This window comes from Saimiri boliviensis, chromosome X (assembly GCF_048565385.1).
Source record: "Saimiri boliviensis isolate mSaiBol1 chromosome X, mSaiBol1.pri, whole genome shotgun sequence".
NCBI classification, from domain to species: Eukaryota; Metazoa; Chordata; class Mammalia; order Primates; family Cebidae; genus Saimiri; species Saimiri boliviensis.
In genome coordinates this window covers 58,247,077-58,252,850 of record NC_133470.1, presented here as the reverse complement: position 1 = coordinate 58,252,850, position 5,774 = coordinate 58,247,077, and the positions used below count along the sequence as shown (strand labels likewise).

At 46.0% G+C, this 5,774-nt stretch overlaps 1 pseudogene; it reads right to left on the bottom strand.

Moving 5' to 3' along the window:
* Window positions 1-4,958: 4,958 nt before the first annotated feature.
* Window positions 4,959-5,424, bottom strand: LOC101034399 (non-histone chromosomal protein HMG-14 pseudogene; annotated as a pseudogene).
* Between the last annotated feature and the right edge of the window lie 350 nt (window positions 5,425-5,774).

Genomic DNA, 5,774 nt, shown 5'->3' with positions numbered 1-5,774 from the left:
TATAGCACATGGAAGCTTCTAGGAATGTTGTTTTCAAGAAATATTTGTAGGTTAAAAGTTTCTTGGGTTACCGGACACCAGGGGTGGAGCTGTGAATGGGATAAACGAGGCTCCTGCTCTCAGGGAGCTGATAGTAATTGAGGAGGGGAGACAGATACAAACATGCTTATATGGTATGAGCCATTACTACTGTGATCATGATCATGAGGCTATGAGTGTGTTTCACGGTAGGAGCTGGCCTAGGCTAGGGGGCCAGGAAGGCTTCCTAGAAGAGGGACCGTTTCAGCTAAGATCGAAAGGAAGAGAATTACCAGCAAAGAGGGGGGAAACCTGCATTCCAAGGACAGCGAACAGTGTCTGTGAAGGTGCCAAAGCAAGAGGGAGTCTGATATGTCCCAGGCAAGGAAAGGAGGCCAGGGGAAACTGGAGAGGGGAGGCTGGAAAGATGGGCAGGACATTAATCCACTCAAGCCTCCAGGCCGTGGTGACACGTTCACATTGGATCCTAGGATGACCCCATTGCACACTTCCCCCACCTCATAATGCTACTGTGACTTCCACTGCTGATCGGCACATTGAAACAACTGTCAGTGCCTGAGGCATAGCCATGCTCAATGGGGCCTGACTCAGAGCAGGTTTGGAGAAGATTCTGGAATTTGAGAGCTGTCAGAGCTCTTGGAGAGCATTTAGGCCCAAATTCTCACTGTGCAGATGGAAACACTGAGGCCCAGAGGGGAGACTTGCTCAGGGTTGCACAGCCAGCAGGGGTATCGGGCCTTTAACTAGAGCTCTGCTTAAGCAGCCACGCAGTACCCCGTGCCTCTGTGGAGGTATAAAGGTAAGCTTTTTCCTCCAGGTGCCATTTTCTCTCCCTCTCAGGACCACCAGCAGAGTGTTTCCAGCCCTTTCTTGCACTTCTCCTAGTGTTCCTCTTTTTCAAAAATCCCCAGTTCCATTAACCGCAGATTCTCATTTGCTTCTCCTCCACCCTTCTGTCACGATGGGGCAGCCAGAGGCAGGGCTTGGACCCCAGGCAGGGCCTAGCAGAGCTCCCGGGCCAGCTATTGACGTGACTTCCTGGCTTACCCTAGCTCCTGCCCTTGCTATCCCCTGAATCATGTTCTGTGGGCAAAGCCATCTCCACTGACATGGTCACAGTGCTTGCCTGCCCAGGCAGGCCTCACCACACACACACACTGGTGTAGTTGATACAGTCTTAGCTATCGTCTTTTTTTTTTTTTTTTTTTTTTTTTTTTGACATGGAGTCTTTCTCCCTCACCAGTTTGGAGTGCAGTGGCACAATCTCGGCTCGCTGCAACCTCCGAGTCCCAGGTTCAAGCGATTCTCCTGCCTCAGTCTCCCAAGTAGCTGGGACTACAGGCGCATGCCACCACACTCAGCTAAATTTTGTATTTTTAGTAGAGATGGAGTTTCACCATGTTGGCCAGGGTGGCCTCGAGCTCTTGACCTCATGATCTACCCACCTTGGCCTCCCAAAGTGCTGGGATTACAGGCGTGAGCCACTGTGCCCAGCCTCGGCCATCGTCTTATACACTCTTCCACACCCCGTTGCCGAGATGGTAACAGTGAGGCAGAGGCAGCCCAGAGTTCTTGCCTGTGAATGAACTGTGTCTGGTCTTCTGACTCTGCGTACTCTACTTGCAGCATTGCCCGCTGGCTCCCTTCTCTCCAAGCACAAGAGGAATGAGGGGAGAGGAAGACCCTATGGGAAGACGGAGGTCAGCACTGCCTGAGCGGAGACTGCAGGGGTCAGGGTGAGAGGAACCTGCCTCTCTGCCCCTCTAGCACAGCTCTTACCCAGCTAGCCCTCCCTACAGAGCAGGCCCAGGGGCCAGGAAGCTGCTCTTGACTTCCATCAGGGAACTCTCTGCCTGGTAGGGTCTCTCTTTTGTGCAGGAACTGAGGCCACCACATTCCTCTTGCCTTACTCCTGGAAGGAGCTGGCTTTGGAATCAACAGTCCCGGGTCCAAATCCCAGCTCTGCCACCTCTGGCTGGGTAGCCTTGGACAAATCTTTTTAATATCCCTGGGCCTCAGCTTCTCTATCTGACCATAAAAATTGCTATCTGGCTTGCTGTGGAAATTAAATAAGGGTGCTAAGTTCCAATTCCCTACCTGGTATATAATAGGTGTTTGACAAATGTTAGTCCTCTCCGCACACTCTTGGCTTGTCTCTGCAGCCCCACACCCAGCAAGGTCTGCCTAATTCCTTCCAGAGATCTTTGGGCTGAGGCTGGGACCAGATTTGGCAAGAGCCTCCTGGCTCCGGGGAGGAGAGAAGGGAGCTGTGTCCTATGGTAGACTGTCCTAATCCCTGAAATTCAGCAGGAGGCATGCAGTGAGAAGCCACACCAGGGGAAAAGAGGAAGGGAGGGAAATTGGAGAGGAGGAAGTGGCGGGTGGCTTTGGGGACTATGGGAAGTCAGGACAGTGGGGAAAGGGGCCTGGCCACATGGGGGTCCATTGGGCTAGTTGAGGCAGTGCAAGAATGTTGAGAAAGAAAAGGAGGAGGACTCTAGGGAACAGGCTGCCTGGAGCTCTTGATGACGACTTCTCTGAGCTTGTCCTGGGAGCATGGGGTCTCTCTCTCACAGAGACCCATGTAGGCTCCAGCAGGGGATTCACTCCACGGCCATTCAGCTCCAGACACCTGGTTCCCTCATATCCCTGTTGTCTGCCTCCACAAAGTAAACCCTCAACCTCACCCCAGAACTGTGTTCCCTTTTGATCTTTTATTTCCTGCAACCCACATGCCCCCCAAATATCTCAGATTTTACAAATTTTTCTTCACAAGAAATTCCCCATCTCCAGAAGTCACCGGCATTGATTGCCACAAAGAAGCCTTAACTTTGGGTCCCAGGCTATGGGTGCTTTTGGTTGAACTGTTTCCACTGAAGCATATCCACTGACAGCCAGGAATACCCCTTGGAGAGATGCCAGGCAAAGTTCAGTGAAGTCTGGGGCCAGGAATGGCCCTCAGTTTCCAACCTGGGTGAGGACTAAGTCTATGGCATGGATTAGAGTTGAATTCGTAGTTGGGATCAGGGCTGGATTTGTGACCAGGTTGAGGTCTCAGTCCGTGATTAGGGTTTCTTAGTATCTTTTGGTTGCAAGCAACAGAATTCAACTCTGGCTAACTTGGGCAATAACTAAGACTGTATTTTCAAGGTATTGGGCTTGTTTTCAGAATTGATTGATATAAATATGACTCAGCTCCAATCTTTTCAATTTATGTGTGTCTCCTTTTGAGTTTTAAATTCCTTGGAGAGGAATCTCTGCCCAGAATAAGTCAAGTTAGCCAGGCTGCAGGGTCACACATTGCCGAGGAAGTGAGAAGGCTCCAGGCTTTAGGGAAAGCAGTCTGGCACCATTTATTAGAAAAACAAAAAGATGTGCATCATTTGACCTAGCAATCTTACTTCTGGGACATCATCCCATAAGAATGGAAGTGGCAATATTTAAGAACCTATATGGACAAAGATGTCTTAGTTCATTTTCTGCTGCTGTTTAAGAATACCACAGACTGGGTAATTTGTAAAGAACAGAAGTTTACTTGGCTCATGGTTCTGGAGATTGGGAAGTCCAAGAGCATGGCACTGGCATCTGGTGAGGGTAATCCCATGGTGGTAGGCAAAAGGTAGAAGCGTGCATGCAAAACGCAGAGTAAGAAGAAGCCAAACTCATCATTTTATCAGGATCCCACTCCTCTGAAACTAACTCACTGCTACAATAATGGCATTAATTCATTTATGAGGGTGGCACCCTCATGACCTAATCACTTCTTAAAGGCCCCACCTCCCAATTCCATTACATTGGCAATTCAAGTTCAACATGAGTTTTGGAGGAGACATTCCGACCATAACAGATGTGTATTGCATAATTGCTTACAGCTTTTTTAGACCCTAAAAATCATAGTAACCTATCAATAGGTTATTAGCTTAGTAGATTATGATACATCCACACTATGAAATACTAGGCAACCGTTGAAGATTAGTAATTAGAGCCATACTGATTGATTTCCAGGGGGTGTTATTGAGTGAGAACAATATGAATTGGAAAAGTACATATATGATCTCATTTTAATTAAAAAGGACAAATAAAATCTTGTACATGTATTGCATCTGTGTGTATATATATACACACATACTATACATATATGTATGCATATGTCTGTATGTGATTATACAAGTATGAAGAAAAACATGGAATAATGAATACCAGGTTATTGACATAGGTTGTGGAGCGGGTACTGATACAGGTCCAGGTTGGAGGCAAATTAAAAATAGCAAGGACTATGGTTTTTTCTCCTTTCATAATGGAGATTTTATTGGTTGACGATCAGTACAGACATTTCAATTGGTACACAATTCTTAACAGACATAACAGAAATCTTAAAAGCCATGTATTGTAATCCTTTTTTAAAGTTATTCCAGTGACTTTCCAGCTTAAAATTTGAAAGCAAATTTTCCTTAAGAGACTATCAAGTACCAGTGTCTTCATGTCGATAAGCTGTTACATATGTCCCACCAGTTTACAACTGAATAACATGTATACTACATACTCAAATTTTTAATCGTTCACAGCACAGTAACAAAGTTATTGGGAAAACAGGACTACCACACCAAAGATGTTACAGAGTGCACACAATTCTGACGGGGAGAGTCACGATCAAGGAGTGATTTTCTTTAGGAAACAATTCTACTAAAACACAACATGGGAATATAAGTAATTTAAAATATTCAATACATTAAAGGCAGAACGGACTTTGTATTGCCATTTAATATGCTTTATAGGATATAAAAACTAACCTTCCATCTATGGAATGTTAATTTGACACTCTAGACAGTCAAAGCGTCCCATAATTCAATATCCTACACTATTTTCTGGTTGTACCAAAAAATAAACAACAAGCAAATGATTTCACCTCTGAAAACAAAGCATTTACACTTAAAAAAATGGGATGAGGTGGGATTCCCTCCTTCTTAAAAATGTTTCTAGAGCTACTAAAAAACTTGCATTTACAAAACAGTTGATAAAAATATTCCTCTGGGTTGTACAAGAAGGGAGACAGGGACCACTGCTAAGACATGGTATACGGGATTCATCAGACTTGGCCTCTTTCTCTCCTGCTTCATCAGAGGCTGGACTCTCCTCAGTTTTCGTTTCCCCGTTTTCTGCAGGTAACTCTTCTTTAGTTTCTTGGTTAGCCACTTCAGCCTCTTTTCCCTTTGCTCCCCTTTTCCCTTTTGTTTGCACTTTTTTGTCTGAAGATTTATCCTTCGCTGCTCCCTTTTTCAGCTTCGCTTCCACTTTTGCAGGAGGGTTCACTGATAACCGCACCAATCTCCTCTTGGGCTCTTCCTTGGCGGCCCCTTCGGTGGCGCTGACCTTCCTCTTGGGCATCCTGGTGGCGAGGAGTGTCAGGTGCCTGCAGGCCTCAGCGTGCGGAGAGCCTTCGCGAAGCTGGGCTTGCTGGCTGCTGCCACTCTTCCCATTGCCAGAGCTCAAAAAGGACTATAGTTTTAAAAAGCACGCACATAGGATTTCTTTTATGACTGTGTCTAAAATTACATAAATATTTGTGTGTAATTATAAAGAGATTACCTTAAAATATATTTTAAAGGTGAGTAAAAATATGCCAGAAAAAAAAGCTTATCAAAAGAAAACCGGAGTCTGGGCATGGTGGCTCACTCCGATAATCCCAGCACTTTGGAAGGTCCAGGCAGTCAGATCATTTGAGGTCAGGAGTTCGA